Genomic DNA, 22,965 nt, shown 5'->3' with positions numbered 1-22,965 from the left:
ACATAAACGCTAAATCGGGTTCAAGTCGGGCCAATCCAAAGCGTTAATTCCTTCGTTCTCCAAAAATCTTGCAACGAGTCGGGACGTATGGGTTGGACAATTGTCCTGCTGAGCCTGAAACCATACACTAAAACAATGTTTTAAGTTAGTCAAGAATAACTATCAGGTTATTAATATTAATACCGGTTACGACGTGGGCTGGTTACTCATACGGAGAAAAAAATACCAGCGAACAGGGCGCATCTCTATTTTTAATATTACAATGCTTTACCTCCTAATTTCATTAGAGTTTATGTCTGTCTTTTAGAATACGATTAAGAATGTGTTTAATGGGAGGGTGAAATGAAAAATAAAATAATTTTTAATCGATTCTTCTACTAATTATAACACCATTCTGCATAGTGAAACATCCAGAAAATATCTCCGAATGGTTTTGAAACTCCAATAAGGTTCAGATTTTACGGAAAATTTGAAATAATGACCTCCGACTCATCGCGTAACGCCCTGCCTTCCTATTGACAAAATTCTCGTGGCACGCTCCATGCCGAATGAAATTTATCGCGAGATTTAATAAAAGTTGCTTGCGATGTGACTATCGCGGCGCGGAAATTTTGTTAACAGGAAGGCAGGGCGTTAAGCTATTAGTCAGTGGTGCTTACTTCAAATTATCTTTAAAATCTGAACCTAATTTGAATTTTAAAATCATTCGGAGACTGTATTTCCTGGATGTTTCACTGTGCATATAATGGTCTCATAATAAGAAAAATCGATCAAAAAATCACTTTATTTTTCCTCTTCATCCTTCCTTTAACGACTAGGGGATGTCCAATAAAAGCAACAATTGAAACTGAAAGTGACTGTCTTTTTTGTAAAAAAATAGTTCAATAAAGCACAGGAACATTCTTCAATTTGAAACTCAAAGGAAGTCTTGTTATATAAATATTTTCTTCCAAATTTTATAAAAAAATTTCAACTTTTAACTAAATATTAAAATGTATCCAAAGTTTCTTTAAACAGGGTCGTTTTTTCTTTCCTACACAATAAAAGTCTTAAAAAGTTAAAACACAAATGGCCTAATATCCCAATTAGTATTTTTTTGCCATAGAAATAAACGAAAGGAGTAGCAGACCAGCAGCGCAGAGAGGCCAACTTCAAGTGTTTACCGTTCGGGTTCGTTTTAAGCTGTTAGCTGTTATTTTCAGTTGTGATCATTCTTACCGGCATTAATTTTTAGGTTTTTCTATCGGTAGCTTTGAACGTCAGTTGTGAAATTCGCCTTTGCCCATGCTTTGGTTGTGGTCGGCTTTATTATTAAGCCTCAATAGAGATAGATTTAATTTTAGAAGCAGGATTCGAGAACGGTTAGCGTTTAATTCAGTCCGACTCATAGCCCAGTATAGAGCCCCTCCCTCCAACCCGTAATAAAAAGTTTAAAATTTCAGATTAGCTCACTTAAACTAGGTTTTTATGACGTTACTGACGGGATCGGCAAAAAATACGTTATTCTTTTTTACCTTTGTCGCTTTGACACGCCTCTTCTTTCATACCCCTCCTTTCCGTGGAAGGGTGTCCGGGAATTTGACGCGTTCCTAGATTACTCTATTCTCTATTCCCACTTCTAAAATTAAATCTATCCCTAGCCTCACATTTGCGCTAAACGCGGGAGGCTATAGCCAACCTCAGGCTCCGTTTAGCGAAGCTCAATCGCGTAGCGAACATTCCTAGCATAGAAGCCCTCTCCTCTGAAGTTGTTTCTTATTTGGAATAGTCGAATATGTCTATTTGAAGGGGTCTCGTGAAGCGCATACGCCATCACGAATGAGATTTTCTCTAGGCTGCAATGAATCGGGCTGAAGACCTAGACGTAATTAATATGAGTTCTAAATATTATGATATCATGGCCCAAATAACAAAATTTTCAAACCGCTTCTCCTCTTCAAAAGACGCGAGTTTTCTCTTAAAGGGAGTGGGAAATGGAAAATAAAGTGATTTTTTTATTGATTCTTCTACCAGTATGCATAATGAAAAATTCAGGAAATACCTCCCATTGATTTTAATATTCAAATTAGGTTAAGATTTTAAGAATAATTTCAAAAAAGGAACTCCGACCAATCCCGTAACGCCGTGCCTTTGCGTTAACAAAATTTTCGTGGCACACTCCATGTCTCGCGCCACAATTATCACATCGTGCAAATTTTTTCAAGTCTCGCGATAAATTTATTCAACACGGAGCGTGCCAAGAGAAAATTGTTGATAAAAAGGCGGGGAGCTACGCGATTGGTCGGAGATCCCTATTTAAAATTATCCATGAAATTTCAAACTAATTGTCGTTTAAAAATCGTTCGGTGTTATTTCCTGGATGTTTCACGATGCAGATTGGTCTTATAGAAGAATTAATGAAAAATTACTTTATTTTCCACTTCACCATCCCTTTAATGAACGTCTGATTTGTTTCAAAGTATTGCGCCAAAAGACCAATCATATATATATGCATAAAGTGTCATAACATCTAACAAGCATTATTACGACAAAGATTCGATACTCGATTATGAATTATCGCCAATCTAACCAAGTTTGCCAGATTTTGAATAAAGGCTGATTACTCGTGACCTATTCATCCGAATTGAATTTGGTGAACACTTTTCAAATATGAATCGACCCCAAGGATTCCGAAAATCGCATTTATATCCTCGAGAATCCAATATTTTCAAAGTTGATAATTTTGACATTTCCGGTTTCCGGTATAAGTATGCAAAGGACAACTTTGGAACGGGTAAAATATGAAAGAGAAATGCAAAACTTTTATAACGCACTTTATTCCAGAGCGCTAGCTTGAATAGTTTTTGAAATATTGTAAAATATGTGCGAAAAACGCAACGCGCAAAGACTTTTTTAACAGTCTGTACCTTAACCCACCAATAAGGTAGCTGATCTCAGAGATTTTATTTTAATTAAATGTTTTTCACATCGCACCCCGGAATTAAACCCGGGTCGCTGGCGCAGCACCAAGACACGCTACCACTGAACCATAGAGACTCGATAGAACATTCAAGTTTTCATCATTTAGTTTATCTCTTAAGTGTAGGGGATGTGGGAAGAGTACCTCTCTATCTGTGGGGTCGGATACTTTTGAATTTTTATCTGTGGAGGTCGGACACTTTTGATTTTTTAGTTAGGGTATTTGAATTTATTTCTTTTTATTTATGTGCTAATTAAATAAATAACGATGTGGCTACTATTAAGGCCCAGCCCTTGGGCCTTCTTGTTAAAACTAAGTTTTCTCGACCTTGGCTTGCAATAACCTAAAGTATCAGGACACGTTTCCAATACTGTATACCTCGGGAAATTCAGCAAAGAAATCAATATCCTCAACCTCAAATTTTGATTTTAGAACGAGTTCTAAACTGAAAAGAACAATAAAAAATGTTGATTCTCATCGTTAATTGGTCTAATTCATAAAAAGGTGCCATCGGTCTATTTACCTAACGTTGGCGAAGGACTGAAATGCTTTCTTGACAAGGTCAACACCTTCTTTAATGGTGTCAATCAACAAGGATTCCTGTCAAATACAACTGTATTTACACTATACCCCTTTACCTTGATTTGTCATTAACTACATTGTCGACTATTCAGGGTGGAAGCATTCACCATAGACGATATACTTATCCAAAATCGTTGGTTTTGTACTGGGTTAGTTTGACCGGGATTTAACCGGGAAATTATTTCTTAGTCGCGATACACTAAGAAATAATAATAATAATCTAGCTTTATTTCGTGTCCATAACACCCAGTGGGCTATATTTAAATGGGTCACGATTTCAATGCATAGAGAGGTGGTGGCTAGCCCTTACGCCACAGCTAAGCGACAGCGCCCTATACTAACGATTACAATTAAACTCGGCAAGTTTTGATGGAAAGGAGAAACCTAGTAACACCGCCGAGGAAAATTCCTTCAGCAAGTGGGGAGAGAACTTGCAAACTCTACGCAGAATGGTTTGTTCCCAGGTTTTACACCCGGTGCCACAGTCCGGGATCGAGCCCGGAACCCTCTCGCTGCGAGGCGAAAGTGCTAACCACTTCACCACCCCACCTTTTATGCTACCTAAATATTGTTGTAGTGGTCTAAAATTTATTTTGTACAATTTGTGCACCTTTAAAAGGTTTGGAAATGGTATAAAAATAGTGCGATATTTTATTAACACCGTTAGCTAAAATGAATGTTGTAGAAAAGGGTTCAAAAACATAACATGTTCGAGTACCCCAATAAAAGGTGTTAAAATAATATGAAAATTAACCTATATTTTTAAATGCCATTGCATTATTTAAAAGGTGTAAAGAAGAATTCGCCATTTGTTAAATGAAATCAATTCACGCCATTTAGAAATATCAGAAGTGGATCATATTACAGCTCCCTAGAAGTACTGGACGATATAACATCGCCGTGCATCAGCATTGTCTCCTAGCACTGAAGAGAAAAGGGTATATGCGAAACGCAGCGACGAATTTGTGAACTAAACCAGAGGAATGATTTTGGCGCGAAAGTAATTTTTAATAAGCGGGCGATGCAAACGGAAGTAAGTGGTAGGCTGGTAGCCAATGAGGAAAGGTTTGAGAGAGAAGAGCGGGGAAGGAAACAAGTTGTTCCATTCAAAGTGTTGGGCTGTGAATATAACAGTAGAAGTCCACTTCATTTTTCCGATTTTATAAAATAATTGGTGGTCTATAGGTATTTTTTAAACGCTTGTATTGAAAAGGAAATTAATATGAATTCAAATGATCAAAATAGCCTTCATCATTCTAGAATATTTCTAATGTATCCCTAGTAAAGAGTACAGCACTGAGCTAAGCTTCCACCGATCAATTTAAAGGTTTTTAGCGGGGATAGTTGGACCGATTTATTACTAATTAAAGGTTATGCACGTCGACATAGAAATTTGTTTTCCTTTTTTAAGTGTGACAAATTTTTTCAATGCTTTAACGTTTTCCGTTTACGAAAGATGCTGGTCAATATTTTTCAGTTTTACAAAACGTTTTTTTTGGTTGCTTACGGTTAAGTGCTTTTAATATCACATAGATCGTGTTCAGATGTCTCTTTAATGTGGGCATGCAACCATTGCAAATAGTTACATTGATCCTAACATAAGGCATTCTAAATCAAAATTATAACGCGATAATAAGCTTCACACTAATCACGACACTGACAGCCATTATTATCAACCGGAACTTCCGTAGGTTAACCTAACTCAAGATCCGGGTTAATGGGAAAACTATACTTGTAAAACTGAGCTATAGATGGCGGGCTTAGATGTCTTGGAAGAAAACGCTGTTAACAAAAGCATAACCTACGTCCAGTACTTATAGGGAGCTGTAATATGATTCACTTATGGAAATATTAAGGAAATGATAGGCATTATGCATCATTTACAGTGCTTTTTAACAAGTTTTTCAGGCAATATCTTCGCCTTCTAATATTACTACTTAGTTTAATGGTGTTAAAAGTAGGCAAATGTAGTGAAAACGGTGTTAAATATTTTATTTTTCTCTATATTTAGCACCACTTAGGTGTTGTAAAACAAACCCCATTAATATACCATTTCAAACCCCTATTCACCCCCTTTCAAGTTCCTCTTGATGTTTAAATGCACCATTATTTTTAAGTGTGCACTTGGTTTCTTCAATTGAAGATCTTCGCAACAACTCATTTAATATCCCATTACTTTCTACTCTTCGCGGAGTAGTGTCGTCGGCGAAGCATTCTACCCTGTTAATCAAGACAATTCGTAGCAGTTTTATCACTGCGAAATTTACTCTAGAACGAAAGAGAATGGTTTATTGAAATCTCATTATTTTGCATACTTCAATAATGCCAGCTCGAATGGTTCGATTCTCTAGATGTCTGTAGTGGGAATACATTTTCAACAGCTTCACTTCTTTCAAATTTCAATGTCCTTTGCAAGAGGAATAACAATTTCTACAGAGGCGACAAATTTAAAATGAGAGATATTATAAATTGGTTTAGCTCGATTCATTCCATTGTTAAACATTGCATGCTGGTGATGTGGAAATCAATTTAAAAATATATTTAATTTTGTAAAACTCTTATCTTCAACGAAGTTGATAGAAACTGCTCTCTTTTTTATGAAGATTAACATTGTTATTTCATCAACTTTAAATTTTCTTCACCATACTTACTTCGAAAGTCTGCGATTTCCGGGAAAAGAGTGTACCCTCAATTGACAAATTATATCAGATAATTTCCATTCAATTAATAGGGATCTAAGTAGAAGCTAAGAGAACAAAGGGGATTTCGAGCTACAGATTTTCCCAAAATTAAAAAACTACTTTCCTGGGAACTCGGCTTATGGTGGGAATTATCGAGTTAACGTTATGGCTACAGAGACAGTTATTCCTGTATGTCCTCATTTTATATAGAAAATTATGTTAAAGTTGAGTAAAAGGTACCGATCAATCCAAGCACAGCCAAGTATTCAACACTGGCATTCACTGTCGTTTAACATCAATATAAAGGTCTGAGAAATCCTTCTACTTCTAAGGTCCTACTTACCTTTGAAATTGACCGGTAGTGTTTATATTAAACCATACCAATGCGAAGCGAAAACGGGCTTGGCGTGTTTTCATAGTTTATTTACTTAATCAATAACAACGGAAAAAAATAATTTTGCATTAAGCGAGGAACACACATGCATAAAAACTTCACGGAGATGGGCGCTGATTTGGAGCATTTTTTAGGGAAGGTTAGAAGTTTTCCATATTTTTTTGACAAGATTTTTTTTCAACGATACGATTTTCGAACAAACGATTTGGCAAGCCAATAAGCCACGGTACAGTTTATCAGCCTGGTTCGTAGCATTGATTTCAACCCTAAGCCTCGGTCTCCTCTAAAAAAACTCAGCCCAAAAACCCGCGGTATTATTGGGTTTTACCCATCATAAAAACCCACTAGTAAAACTCATCACTAAGACGTTCAATTTTGATGAATTTGAATGCTAGAATAATTTCATTTTAAAGATAATATAAGATATTTGATGTTTCAACTTCAAATGTACAATTTAATAATATTTATAAATTTTATGAAACATTTTAAGAATTTTTTTTTATGCAGTTATTTTTAATGAAAAATTTTAAGACTTTTTTTATTATGCAGTTACTTTTGAATGACAATTTCTACCATGCACGCAACTGCTAAAGATAAAAAACCCAATAAAACCCGGGGGGGGGTTGGACAGGGTTAAAAATCCATTTTTTTAACCCTGTCCCGATGTATATGTAATTTTGAAAGCAACCCCCCTTAACGAATGAGGGAAGGCTTTAAATACATGTATATGCATAAGAATGGTGGAAGTCAGGGACAATACATACTCATACGGGACTATAAAAAAATGCGAAGTTATTCATTTCTAGTAAGAGTTTAAAAATTATTCTACACTTCTAAAACTCTTGTATGATACGTTTCACAACTCCTTTTAGAAGCAGAGCTATATATTGAACTTCAAAACCGTCCAAGTGCCACGATTTTTGAACTATCAAAGCGGTCACTTTTACCAGATCCCTTTTCGACTGTAATATCTATGGAATCGCGTGCACTGCCTTTTTGCGTTATTCTAAGTAAATAACTGGGTATCAGCGTATTACTCCGTTGGTTATTACATAACCTTACGGAGTAAAAACGTGCAGTTTCCCATGGATATAATAGCAATTTAATTAATGAAATAAGAAGGAAAGAGAGAGAGAGAGAGAGAGAGAGAGAGAGAGAGAGAGAGAGAGAGAGAGAGAGAGAGAGAGAGAGAGAGAGAGCTTTTTTAATTTAAGGGTGACACGTGCCTTTAAAGGGAGGGTGAAGTGGAAAATCAAGTGATTTTTTATCGATTCTTCTTCTAATTATAAGACCAGTCTGCATAGTCAAACATTCAGGAAATACCTCCAAATGATTTCAAAATTCAAATTAGGTTCAGATTTTAAGGATAATTTGAAATAAGCCCATCCGGCCAATCATGTTCCCTGCCTTTTTATTAACAAAACAATCGTGGCACGCTCCGTGTCGATTGAAATTTATCGCCAGATTTGATGAAAGTTGCGCGATGTGACAATCGTTTCGCAAGACATGGAGCGTGCCACGAGAATGATGTTAACATAAAGGCAGGCGTTATGCGCTTGGTCGGAGGGGCTTTGTGGATAAGTTTCGAGTATGGATAAAGATAAAATAACGTGGATAATGGATAGATAATGCCGAGCTCTACTTATAATTAAAGAAGAATCGATGAAAAAATCACTTGATTTTCCTCTTCACTCTCCTTTTTAGTGGCTTTTCCTTATGTTAATATAATTATCCCAGAACGTAGGCCTAGTTAAATTACAGTTTGAATTTTAACAATTTAGGAGTAACTGAGTTAGAATAATGGTATGGACGAGTAATTATACAACCAATGCTTGCACACCCCAAGTTTTATTAAAAACAAGTTGGGAAACCAAAATCAACCTCTCCGAGTCGAGACGAGGGCTATCTACCCAATTAAGAGGTTTTCTTAAATAATTAAATAAATATAATTTATATTTATTATGTTAATCGTCAGTAATTTATCTTAATTCTAGTTAAGTCATTTTAAGAAACGTTATTCCTAAAATCATTTTAAACATAGCTACTGTTGACGTTTGAATTCTAGCATATCCCTCTTTATCAATTTTTGGAAATTTAGGGATAAAACTTGGTCGATTCCCTATAACGGATTGGAAAAGTGGTCAAAATTGCTGGAAACGAAAGTTCCAAAATCTGAATTAAAGCTGATTAAAGTTAATAAATCTCGCTCTTATTATTATTATTCTAATTATTACTTTTTACATTGGTGTACATTTTCGACTATGATGAGTTAATATGAGAAACTCTCCTAGAGTCAGTAAGATTATTATTTGAAGATATGTAAAACAGTAACGACTTAATATCTTAAAACTACACACGTTCTTCACTTTTGCATTTTATTTTCGAGACTTGATAATCTTATTTCACAAATCACTTTTTGATAACACAATATATATTTTTAATCTTATAAAAATACTATGTAATTTTAATCTTATAACACTATATATTTTTTTATTTCATAACACAAAATTGAATTAAACTCGCTGATCTTTATTGGATTTTTGATTAACCGGAATTTTTTAGACATTGCTGAAATAATTAAATGCTAGATTACAAATTACAGGTTCAAGGAAATATGGGTGTATAATTATATTTAGTAGAGTCGAGACACAAAAGCAGTAAACAGAAAAAACTCCAGGAATAAATGGGTAATTCCAGAAGTAAGATGAGACTAGAAGTATTGAGCTAACCAAATTCTTCACTCGGCATTTGTGAATATTCTTGATAACGCACCAACGGTTGGCCCTCTGGTAGCGGTTTCTGAGTTTTCCCTCCAAAACGTGAGACGCTCGCGGTGGTAGACGGCCGAACTAGATTCAAGCACCCGCGTCCGTGTTTCGCCGCTTTAGGTTGAGGGGAAGGGGATAGGAAATATTTTGGAACTCGACCAATTTTTTTTTCTAGTGTAGGCGCGATGGAAGCGGCATAAAATCCTCAAATTTGTTCACTATGCCCGGATCTACTACCAATGCTAGAGCTCTTTACTTCTAGTCTCATCTTACTTCTGGTAATTCTTAACTAACTGGAATAGAACAAGTGTCCTTAAAGGTACTGCCAGGTAGACCGTGAACCACTAAATTAAGCTCCACACGTCTCCCCATTTTATTCTATTTTTCCGTTGACACATATAATTCAATATGAATTTTAAGGGATTGAGCTAGTGTTATTATTTTTTCGGATAAACATATAATTTTCAGCTTATGTTAACCTCTACTTTTATACTACCATCAAACATGTGAGTTGTATTAATAGGGTTAACACACAAGTTACCTGAAACTGTTCATTCCACAATATTACTTTATCTTCATATGAGTTTCCAGTTGCGCAGAGAGCTTTTTTCCAGTAAAACTATTTTCAGTAATTAATGAAGAAAAGACGTTATTTGCAACTGAATCTTAAGACCATGCTCTGTACATATTTTCTTACTTTATCATTTTCATTTTTATCTTCTATATAATCGCACATCTTTTGATACACCGTCCACTCCTTGTAGAGGTGCGATGATGTACACCGACGAATAAGTGCTTCTAAAGACTATTCAATGAGTGTGCAAAACAAAGCACATTATTATGTAAATTTCCATGGATGGAACAGCTTTTATTAATGGTTAACATAAGTTTATAAGATATGTTCCGTAAGTATGACACTACCTATACTTCGTAATACTTGAGACCTACTGAGAGCTAGTTTGGGAATCGACAAGCGAGGCGAGAATTGACTGCTTTTAGCTTTGTAGTCCATCCTATTTAGTCTGTACTAAACCTTTGTCAACGCTTCACCAGGCGTCGGTTTACGAGAATCCATGACGTTTCACCCACGTCACTTCATGACAAGCGCTCAGTAACCAGTGACATACTTTTGGAATATATCTTATGAACTTATGTGATTATGTAATTGATCTTATAGAGATGGGTTATATTTCCTGGGTTACACCTACATCGACGAGAACACAGGTTGTTATAGATTCTGTGCAGTCCTTCCAAAACAATTCCGACATTTTCTTTACACATGGAACTTCGTTCCAATTTTTTCCTTTATCTGTTGCTTCTAAATAATGTGATACATATTTACGGGATTCATTATAAATAAATTAATTGCGATACCTCGGTGACGTAAATAAATAAATTACGTATCGTAAATATATAAAATGCGTATCGTAAATTAGTAAATTACGTGTCCTGAATAACTTTTACCTATCGTTAATAAATAAATTTCTTTATTTTAAAAAAATTAAGTATACTAAATAAATAGAGTATCGTAAATAATTAAATAGAGTATCTTAAATCAGTAAATTAAGTATACTAAATAAATAGAGTATCGTAAGTAAATAAATTTTGTAACGTAAATATATAAATTACGTAACGTAAATAAATAAGTTACGTAACGTAAATAAATAAATTACGTAACGTAAATAAATAAATTACGTATCGTAAATAAATAAATTACTTATAGTAAACATGTAGGTTTAGAAGTTATGATTGGAGGATTTTAAATTAATTAATTTAGCATTGTCTTTAGCATTACTGTAACTTCTAAACACGGGCCCGGACTGTAATTTATATTATATTCGACAATTATAAGACAAAACTTACTACATAGACTTAAAACCAACTTATAATGAGACTTTGTTGGCCAAGCAAATCTTGGTCGCCTACTGATTGAAATTGAAGGTAGAATAAATGCAATAATAACAAATTTCAGATCCATTTCAATTTAAATAATTGAAGTAATCTTTAATTTCTGTTCAAAAAATGTTTAACAAGATAAAAGATTTTGATCAAAAAACCGTGCGACACTATCTACTTTATTTTGACTCACGTTTTCGATTGAATAGTTTAAAATGCTAGAGCTACGTGTATTACAACTATTTTATAGTGAAGTTTAATTTCAATAAAACAGAAAGAGATTAAAATATGGTTAACTGTAATGCCAGTCTGATGGAATTAATAGGTATTGTCCATTATATTCATTGCAGTCACATTACTTTTGAAAACAAGTACTATATCCTGTCAAATACTACTTCATTTCATTCAGAAGAATGAGTTGTATTTAATGTTTTCCTCGCAGACGTAGTAATTACTGTCTATCTCAAGGGGATGTTTTAAACAATCTCCAAAATACATGACTAAACTTCTGGATGAAATTGCGAAATCAGGAACTACTAGAAAGAAAATCCGAAATCATTGAATAAATCATACATTGACAGTTGGTTTCTACTCCATTATCTTCGTTAGGGTTATAGCTATGTAGCTTTATTTTTTGTCGATATTCCCTTTAATTGCAGCAAAAAAATAAATCCGCTAGTCGGAAATGTTAATTAATTCGGGATTACGGGTTCCTTTTTTATTACTCGACAAACCTTTCCCCAAATCTCCTTAACTGTCTTTCCTATCCTATTTTTATGTATAGTTATGTGAAATTACCGCGATTACGGGTGGGCATGAAAGAAGAGGCGGGTCATAGCGACAGAGATAAAAAGTAACTACGAATTTTCCGCCGTCCCCGTCAGCAACGTCCTCAAAACGTAGCTTAAGTGAGCCAAAAAGATAATTTAAAATTTTCGTTACGTGTTGGAGGGAGGGGTTCTATACTGGGCTATGAGCCGGACTGAAGTAAATACTAACCGTTCTCCATTCTACTTCTAATAATTAAATCTATCCCTGATTAGACTTATTTTTAAGGCCATATAAAGGGAATATCAGTTTTATAAGGGCCAGTTTCCATCTTCAGATTAATTCATGCTATTAATTGGTGATTTACCATGATGAAATTATCGTAGACTACCAGTCGTTGTGTTATTTGAATATTATCAAAATTGTTGATAATAATTGGTTCAATCACAATGTTTAAATTAATAGATGCTATTAATCCTTAATTAAGAGCGAGATGATAATTTTTTGGTGATTTACCATGGTAAAATTACTGAATGCTATTAAGCGTTGTTTAATTACTAGTTTTCATTATTTTACCAAAATTAAAGTTAATTAAACTATAAAATAAAGCTCGGAGACGTTTAATTTGGTTTCCCAATTAGTTTTATTCCAATATGATATTACCTGCTGCCGTTCTCCGCCCGTTGTCATGCACGATATGTGTTTTATTCATGAGATCGTAGGATGTTTTTGCGAGATCATAGTCACAACTAGGAGTGTAAAGAATGAGCCCTGCAAGGAGTATCAACCTTATCTTTCAAAGAATTTGTTTTAAAAAGTAAAAACACAAGAAGAGTTTAACTTTTGGGGATATCATCAAAATTATACCTAAGTATTAGGATTAATTGCAATACTCAAATTAAACTATGCTATTTAATTTTAATTCTCAGCGAGAGACAAGAAAATTACGTCTTGTATTCGATTGGATCGATGTAAAAAAACGTGTTTATGAATGTAGAGAGCTGCAACTCCGTGGAAGAACTCCGAAACCCGCTGGGTTCCGCGTTTAAGCGATGGGAACTCCAGGAGTCCAGGAGTTGGAAATGTTTTTCCGAGATAAAATTGGAGTTGGATGGCAGTGGAAGTTTTCGTGTGCGGAGTTGGGAGGCAATGGGAATAATGATAATTATAATTGCGGAGTTGGGTGGCAATGGAAAATTATCTTAAAATATGGAAATCTACGGAGTTGGAAAACTTAAGTCTGGTAAGTGGTAGGGCTCCAATTTAAAAGCGTACTTTAACGTTGTTTGTCTTCAGAAGCTTCGTACGAAATTCTTTTTTCACCCGTAACCCCACGTGACACGTCCCCTCAGTGAGTCTCTCACACAATGGGGCCGCGGGCGCTTTCCTTTTCCTTGCAGCTTGACTCTGCTGAGGTGTAAAAGATGAGTTTTCAATTTTTTCCATCTCGAAGATCACAAAAAATAATAGTAACAATAATCTAAGAGCACAGATCTTCCCATTCCAAAGGCTAATAACTAGACACTAAAGTTATACAACAAAATACGACCCGCCACATTTTAATATAATAAGATTACGAGAGTAATTTGAGTTTAAGTGAATCGTATAAAAGCGTAAACCTGCTAATTACTAAAGTTTCTAATCCGCTTATCGTTAAACGATCGAAAACGCGTCTCTCTTTCTAGTGCTAAAAAGTAGAATACATATTTTGAACATAATGCAGACGACGCAAATGAGACTCGCCCGAGAAAACCTTTGGGGGTTGACTCTTATAAATCGCGGGCGCTGATTGGCCGGTAGGTCGCTTTATCAAAATTCAAATGCATGTTTTGGATACAAAACTTCAAATATTGTTTAATACTATAAATAGCGCTTCAAAAAATCTGAAAAAATTCAAGGCGGCATATTTTAACATAAGGAATCAGAATAAAAATACTTAATTTTTGCCAAAAGTGTCCCTTTAAGGTTTTAAGCCAGGAATGTATGGAGGGACTGGAATGGCTAACGGGGCTCTCGTTGTACCCTTGATGGTAGAAACATGAGGCGAGTCCATTTTTTAGAAGTGTAGCTCCTCCCCCTACGTCTGCTTAGCTGCCTACCGAAGGCGAAAAAATGTCATAACTCGTTAAAAAAAAGGCATGGCAGAAGTGACCTTTTAGATTTTTTAAAGTTAAATGCGCTGATTCGTCGCCGTTCGCGTTCATATTCGATTCTCTAAGCCTAGGCAGAGGACCTAGGGTAGAGGGTGGAGAATTATAGCAAACAAGTTGTTTTGGAAGCCAATGAATGAATGAAAATAATTTAAGTGGTAAAGACGATTTTTACGTCAAGCTATGAAGTCACTAGCGTAAATTAAGCCACGCCAGTAGTTTCCAAGATTATTTCACGCCGATTAGGATTTGACCCTAGCAATTCCAACCCCTCCATACATTCCTGTTTTAAGCTTAATATCAAACAGACGTTAGTTAATGCTACAGAAAAGTTTGAAATTGGCAATCTCGGATCGTCTTTGTGAAGTTTAAAGGATATTCAAATTTCATATTGGGCATAAGGCAATTTTGAGCTAAATGTTAAACGGACATATATCAGCATTTTTAAAAATTGTGTAAAATTGTCAATTTGGTCCTATTTCTGGAATTTTTAGGGGGACGCCTCGCGTTTCAATAAATGATTGTAAAAAATTGTATTATGTTAATTATAATAAGAATACAAACTTTTAATGATTTAAGTTTTTTTTGAAGTATCATTATAAATAAATGTCTGATTGTCCTAAAGTTACGGTCCCCTTTATATATATGTTTCTGCTTAGTGTATATTTTGAAATTGTATTACAGTTTCTTAACAATCTTAATTAAAGTGTTAGTGACGTGATTTTCGTCATGTACAAACTTAAAATGCAAAAAAAAATCCTTGAAAAATCTAGTTTTTTAGGATATGTTTACTTTTTTATGTGGTTTCGTGGCAATTTAGAAAATTGCAATCAAAGTATTGTGTTTGGAATAAGCCTAGTTAAAATTTTGCTTCGTTTGATGACGTAGTAAGGAGACATTTTCTCTCTAGAAGTCGCTCACGTGACGCCTGTTAGTGTCTCCACGCCGCGTTAAGCCTATTTTATTCATATTCGCGCGGCATTAGTAGACTCGGAGTTCCGGGCGCTCGCGCTTGGCTTTTCCGCGAGATGCCGTGAGTGACGTAGCAAGGAGAAAAACTCGCCAAAAATCTTCTTCGCAAATTTGCTTTTGCCCCCAAATTTCAAGTTTTCGAAGTGTTTTTTCTGTGTTTTCCCTCATAATTAAATATTTATCAAGAATATTTTTGGAATCAGAAGAGTTTGAACTCTCAAAAAGTAAGGTTTTCTTTAGATATGAGATAATTTTTAAACCATGTCGCTATTCTTTTAAAATGAAGACTGAATGAACAGTTACTAATCAAAAATGTCTTGATTAGAATCAAGACCTAAAAAGTATCGATAAGACGGAGGTTATCACTTGACTGAAGGATCAGATATTTATTTTTCTTTTTAATTGAAACTTAAAGGCATGCTTAAGAAAAAACAACGTTCCATTACTATTTCCGTTGAAATAACTTTTTTTGCTGGTAATCAATTTCAAAAATTTACTTATCTCGGCTTTTCGACCACAATTCCATTCCACGAAAACATTTTATCATTACATTAATTACTTTTGGGAGATAACGTGTCAAAGCTATAAAACAATAAAAACTGTAATAGCGGTCTGTTTAGTCAGTACAATAACCTTTTAAAAGTTACAAGCACCAAATAACCCTTTCGAGACTAACAGGACCTGAACAAACTAGAGCTACTAGTACGACCAGGGAGAAATGAGGTAACATAGAGTGGAAATAATATCATGCACAACCAGTGGCACTGAAAATCTCCCAGTGTACCATGTGATGCATCATCTAAACGCTGAGGATTCTGGGAGGACTTCGGTGCCAGGCGTAACCCACTCGATCACGCACGTTTAAAGACTCAAGCTGCTCTAGCGCGAGCAGCTTTCGTCCGTGAACATGGATTGACTGGGCTATGATCCAAGGGAAGAGAACAATTTTTTCGCTGCTATCTGCTATTTCCACGGACCACTCGTTCACACCAAATCAATCTTTCAAGGTAGTGCCGCCTCCTCACTTGAATTTTTCATGATACATTAAGATTTGAACGAACAAAATTCTAGATTACTATTTTCACTACCATCTCCCTCTGCTAACTTGAAGCAAACTTTCCTCTCATTTTGCTGCTCGTTACTGGTGTCATTGCCTTGACTTTCAGTTCGTTATAACTACTATCATGAGTTTATTTATTTCAAACCAAAATATAAAAAAATTGGATTATTTTTCTTTTGTGCCACTTGGAATTTACAAATGTATATAACGTTGTGACGTGCCATAGCAAATAGTCTCTAACTATTGTTAGAAACTAGAGAGAGAAATTGGGGAGTAACACTGATCATGCTCTGAACTATGAGAAAGAACAATACAACGGTTGACTAAAGTACACTTGATATTAGATCATTTTGCAAAACCACGAGTAAAAATCTTACTGTCCCTATTGAATTTTCCGCCATTGGTTTTAGAATAATTAAAATGTTCCACTGCGATGCATGCCGGGAACGTATAGGGATGTAACGCCTTTAGGAACCTTTGAAAACGCACTACCATGCATGTACTCTCTCAAAAGTAATTAATGTAATGATAAAATGTTTTCGGGGAATGGAATTGTGGTCGAAAAGCTGAGATAAGTAAATTTTTGAAACTGAATGCCAGCAAAATAAGTTATTTCAACGGAAACGGTAATGGAATGTTGTTTTTTCTTAAGCATGCCTTTAAGTTTCAATTAAAAAGAAAAATAATATCTGATCCTTCAGTCTAGTGATAACCTCAGTCTTATCGATACTTTTTAGGTCTTGATTCTAATCAAGACATTTTTGATATAAGTTTATGTTCAGCAGCCTCGTTCTGAGTTTCAGGGGTAGTTGTAGCGCGAATAGAAGCATATCGATTTGTAGCAATGACATAATCTAAACTCTAAACCTGTTTTCTTTTGTTTGACTAAAAAGCGTCACGAAATGAAATAGCTAGTAAGTACTCTCTCATTATTTCGATTATTTATTAGATTGAAAACACATATTCCTGTTTATTTTAAAAATAAAACACTACGTTCTGAACAGAGGGTAAGCTCGCTATTTCGACAAGGTGTGAATTGAGACTTTACAACATGTTTTATATTTATTTGACCCAAATCTTTCGCGCTACGAATAGATGGTATGTTTTTCATTATCCCTTTGTAGAAAGAGCTTATAGATTTTTTAATTTAATTGTATTTTAAAAATGTTCTTTTTGTATTTATTAACAAAAATATTGCGCTTACCTCATTATTGCGACTATTAATTAGTAAAATTTTAATAACACTTTTTTCCTTACTTATTTTAAACACCGTGCTACAGGCCGTAAGTTTCTCTCCTTATTGTTTTTACAATATTACGTCAGGGATAGATAGACTTTTTTAAGACGGAATGGGTAACAGGGTTATTCGGGTGCGCGTCCTAGTCCACGACTCCCTTACCCGTGACGGAGGGTTATGAAAGAAGAGGCGGGTCTTATTTTCGTAATGGCGTTGTATGTATATCCGGGTCAAGTAAACGTCGTCTGCCCGTCGTCTGCCCATTCGTCTGCCAAGTTGGAATGGGCTCGGATTGTAATTTTTGAAATAACATTGTTTAAAAATGGAAGTTACACAAGACATAGGGCTTGCAACTGAAAAAAAAACGGGGAAGACCCAAGAAAATTTAAAGTGAGTTAGAATTGAGTAAAAGTCTTCATAGATATTACAGCACGAACAGGTTTTAACCAAACACTAAGCCTTGGTTAACTTCATCAAATTCGTTTACAAAATCATGAGGATAGTAGAAATGATTGGCTTAAGAAAGAATTAGCGAACACTTTTCACCTTCACAGATGTACTCCAAATCCAAAACACCGGCACCAAATTCACTAACTACCTTCTTAATTGCTATTAAAAACAATTCCCGAATAATTACCGCACCCTCGCATTTAGACGGCTCCATTTTGAACCCCTGTGAAGACGCTTATCTGTACAACCATAGCCCACTCGATCCGCGCTCTATAGCTATAGCGCGAGCAGCTTGCGTCGTGACGCGCGTGATCGAGTGGGCTATGGTACAACGCAAGAGGGGTCGTAGTCATGGCGACAGAGGTAAACAGGAATTACGTATTTTTGGCCCTCCCCGTCAGCAACGTCACCAATACGTAGTTTTTGTGAGCCAATAAGATAATTTAATTTTTTGGTTACGTGTTGAAGGAAGGGACTATATACTCGTCTATGAGTCGGACTGAAGTAAAGGCCAAACATTGTTTATTCCGTCTTAAAAAAGTCTATCTATCCCTGGTTTTGCGAAGATCGTAAGATTTTCCTGTTTATTTCGAGTTTTTGTTCATGAGTTCTATACCAATTTTTATATCATTTACTGTTTTTTTTTTATCTTTAAACATTATGTTTTGCGAAGACCGTAAGATTTTTCTGTTTATTTCGAGTTATTATTGAATATTTCTAGAGTTTGAAAACATTCTGTTTTATTTTATCTTTTAACATTGTGTTTACATAGAAGGTAAGATTTTTCTGTGTATTTAGAGTTTTTTATTAGTATTTCTAAAGTTTGATAACACTTTCGTTTATGTTATTTATAATCGCTTTTTTTTTTGCATAGAAAGTAAGATTTTTCTGCATATTTGATAGTTTCATTTATAAATCATGGGCTTAGTTATAATATTATAACATTTCCATCTTATTTGTCTTTAAACATTTTGTGTTCCATAGCTAGTAAGATTTATCTCATTATTTCGATTATTTTTATCAATTCTGTGCTTACTTTATAATATTTTCCATTTTATTTTTTTCTAACTTCTGGTTTTGCATAGCCAGTAAGGTTTTTCTGTTAATTTCGATTATTTTTAATATGAATTCTATGCTAAGTTTGATAACATTTTCCGTTTTATTTTACCTCTAAACATTTCGTTTCGTAAAGCCCGTAAGATTTTCCTCTTTAATTCAAGACTTTATTTAATATTTCTGTAATTTGATAGCACTTACTGATTTATTTTATATTCAAACATTTTGTTTACATAGAATGTAAGATTTTCCTGTTTGTTTGGAGTTTTTATTTATTAATTCTTTCTATGGCTAGTTTGATAACATTTTCCGATTTATTTTCTTTTTAATTTTTGAATAGTCCGTAAGATTTTTTCTGTTTATTTCAAGCTTCTATTTATTAATTCTAAAGGTTGATAATACTTACGTTTTATTTTGTCTTCAAACATTGTTTTTACACAGGCTGTAAGATTTTCGTGATTATTTGGAGTTTTTATTTTTTAATTCATTAGCTAGTTTGATAACATTGTACTATTTATTTTTTCTTTAAACATTTCGTTTTGCATAGCACGTATGATTTTCCTCTTCATTTCGAGTTTTTATTTACTATTTCTATAATTTGATAGCATTTTCTGTTTTATTTTGCACTCAAACATTGTGTTTACATAGAATGTAAGATTTTCCTGTTTATTTGGAGTTTTTATTTATTAATTCTATGGCTTGTTTGATAAAATTTTTTGATTTATTTTCTCTTTAATTTTTGGATAGTCCGTAAGATTTTTTTGGTTTATTTCAAGCTTCTATTTATTAATTCTAAAGTTTGATAACACTTATTTTGTTTTCTTTTATCTTTAAACAATGTGTTTTACATAGACCATGATTTATCCGTATTACTTCGAGTTTTTATTAATAATTTTATAGTTTCATAACATTTTCCGTTATAATTTATCTATAAACATTGTGCTTTGCATAGGTCGTAAGATTTTTCTGTTTGTTTTTATTTTTTTATTTAATAATTCTAGAGTTGATAACATTTTGCGTTTTATTTCATCATTAATCATTTTATTTGCTTAGTCCGTAAGATTTTACTGTTTATTTCGAGTTTTTATTTAGTATTTCTACAGTTTTATTTTATTTCGATTATAAATATCTTTAAACATTGTGTTTTTTATAGACCGTAAGACTTTGCTGTTTTTTCGAGTTTTTGTTCAATATTTTAATAGTTTGAAAACATTTTTTTATGTTTTCTTTACATCGAAAGTAAGATTTTTCTGTTTATTTTGAGTTTTCATTTATTATTTCTTTGTCTAGTTTGATATTATTTTCCGTTTTATTTCAACATTAAACTTTTTGTTTTGCATAGACCGTAAGATTTATTGTTTATTACTAAATTTTAATTAGTATTTTATAATTTGATAACATTTACATTTTATTTTATCTTTAAACCTATCCTGTTTTTATAGACCGTAAGATTTTGCTGTTTTTTTTCGAGTTTTTTTTTTGAATATTTCTAAAGTTTGAAAACATTTTGTTTTATTTTATCTTTGAACATTTCGTTTACATAGAAGGTAAGATTTTCCAGTTTATTTCAAGTTTTTATTTATTCTTTGGCTAGTTTGAAAGCATTTGGCGTTTTATTTCATCATTAAACATTGTGTTTTGCATAGCTCGTAAGATTTTTAATTTGATATTTCTATTTCTCTAGTTTGATAACATTTTCCGTTTTATCTATGAACATTTTCTTTTACATAGCCAGTAAGATTTTACGGTTTATTTAGATTTTTTAATTATTATTTTTATAGTTTGAAAATATTTTTTTTTTATTTATTTTATCTTTAAATATTGTACATAGAAAGTAAGATTTTCCTGGGATTTTTTTTTGACTTTCTGTGTAGTAATTATAAGCCTTGATTGATAACATTTTCCAATTTATTTAATATTTGACCATTTTATTTGCATAGGATGTAAGATTTTCCTGATTATTTCGAGTGTTAATTTATGAGTATTATGCCAAGTTTGATATCATTTACTGTTTGTGTTTTGCATAGACCGTAAGATTTCTCTGTTTATTCAATTATTTATTAAATGCCTAGTTTGTTAACCCTTTCCGTTTTATTTTATATTTAACCATTTTAATTCTAGAGGGCCGGTAGGCCCTTCTAGATAAGATCCCACACCCTCCCGTAATGTTAAATGAAAATTCACAGATTTTCGCCGATTTTCCCATAGGAATAACATGGGGTTTTTGGTGCTCCTGTACATCGAATCATTTAAAAACTAAAGCGAAGTTACGTTTCGGAATACTTTCAAATTAACAAGTAACTATTCAAGGTGTGCCTTTTTCAAGTTTCATCAAAATTAATTAAGTCTAAGTATGTTAATTTAATTAAAAATGTAAGTACCTCAAAAGATTATTCTACAGCAGACGACGCTAATTGATCATTACTCTACAGTAGACGACGCTAATTTGCCATTTCACCGCCTTGAAACTTTAACTTGATATTTTTCAATAAATATAACACTATATTTATTAAAAATTTCTCTGGCGGGTCTATTTTTCGTTTAATTATGTGGGTCGGTTGAAATTCTATACTTAAGATACCTTTTTAATTTATATTTTAGATGTTAGTTTCGACCAAGGCTTAAGTTGCCTTACTTAGGCCATGGATTTATAATAGAAGCTTACGCTTCATGGATATTTCACTGTAGCCTTCAGTAAGGCATAAGGATAGATGGATCAGTGTTGGAAATAAGGATTTTTTAAAACTGGACCTGTGGCCTAGGTATTTTAATTAAAATAACTGGCCACGGTGCCACTCACTGTAAACGTACAAGGGCAGTGAACGCAATGTCATGGATAATTGTAATCGTAAAGTGGACTGTAAAAGATACGGATTTGATAGTTTAAAAATCGTGGCAGGATGTTGGTTTTGAAGTTGACTATTAAGCTCGGGTTCTAAAACGAATTGTGATCCGTATCTTATAAGAATTAGTAGAAGTGTAGAACCATTTTTAACCTCGTCCTAGAAGTGAAAAATTTCGCATTTCAGGCAAAAAATTGTTTTATAATAGATTAATACAAATGCAGACTGAAGGAACAGATATTATATAAAAAAGGACTTGGTTTGCCCAAGCCTAAAAAACAAAACGATAAGAGTTTTTTCCAGTTGACTGAAGCGCGAATATTTTATTTTTCTATATAATTTTAAAGACAATCCGTATTTTACTACTCTTTAGAATTTAATTCAATCTCCTGATTTTACTGCTAATGGATTTATTTCCTATAAATTAATTGAAATAAAAAATTACTTATCTCAGATTTTTCAACAATTCCATTTGCGTAAAATTTTATCATGAAAAATCTGAGATAAGTAATTTTTTATTTCAATTAATTTATAGGAAATAAATCCATTAGCAGTAAAATCAGGAGATTGAATTAAATTCTAAAGAGTAGTAAAATACGGATTGTCTTTAAAATTATATAGAAAAATAAAATATCCGCGCTTCAGTCAACTGGAAAAAACTCTTATCGTTTTGTTTTTTAGGCTTGGGCAAACCAAGTCCGTTTTTATATAATTGCATAGGATGTAAGATATTCCTGTTTATTTTGAATTTTTATTTATTAGTTCTACGCCAAGTTTATAACATTTTCCATTTTATTTTTTCTTTAAACATTTTGTTTCGCATAGCGGGTAAGATTTTATAACTTTTTTCTATCATTTATTGTTTAAATTTATGTCGTTCAAAGAAAATCTGGTTCACTTTTCCAATCAAATAATGCGGTATGATTAGCCACTGAATATAAAGTTTTGGATTTTTGGACTTTAGAGACGTGAAAATTCGGCAAAGCCTTGGATAAGCGATTAGCAGCAATTAGTCAATAGTTCGAATACAGCCCTAGTTTCTTAAAATTAACATTATACAAACTTTGGTCATGCCTCTTTTTACCTCTCCGAGTGACGATTACGTCACGGAGCGGAATTACACTGGACGTGTCTGTGTGTGTGTCTGTC

Source organism: Phalangium opilio, unplaced genomic scaffold (genome assembly GCF_054372755.1).
Source record: "Phalangium opilio isolate 3A_F unplaced genomic scaffold, DU_Popi_V2 ptg000217l_1, whole genome shotgun sequence".
In the NCBI taxonomy this organism is placed as follows: domain Eukaryota; kingdom Metazoa; phylum Arthropoda; class Arachnida; order Opiliones; family Phalangiidae; genus Phalangium; species Phalangium opilio.
Note: the sequence above shows the minus strand (reverse complement) of the source record.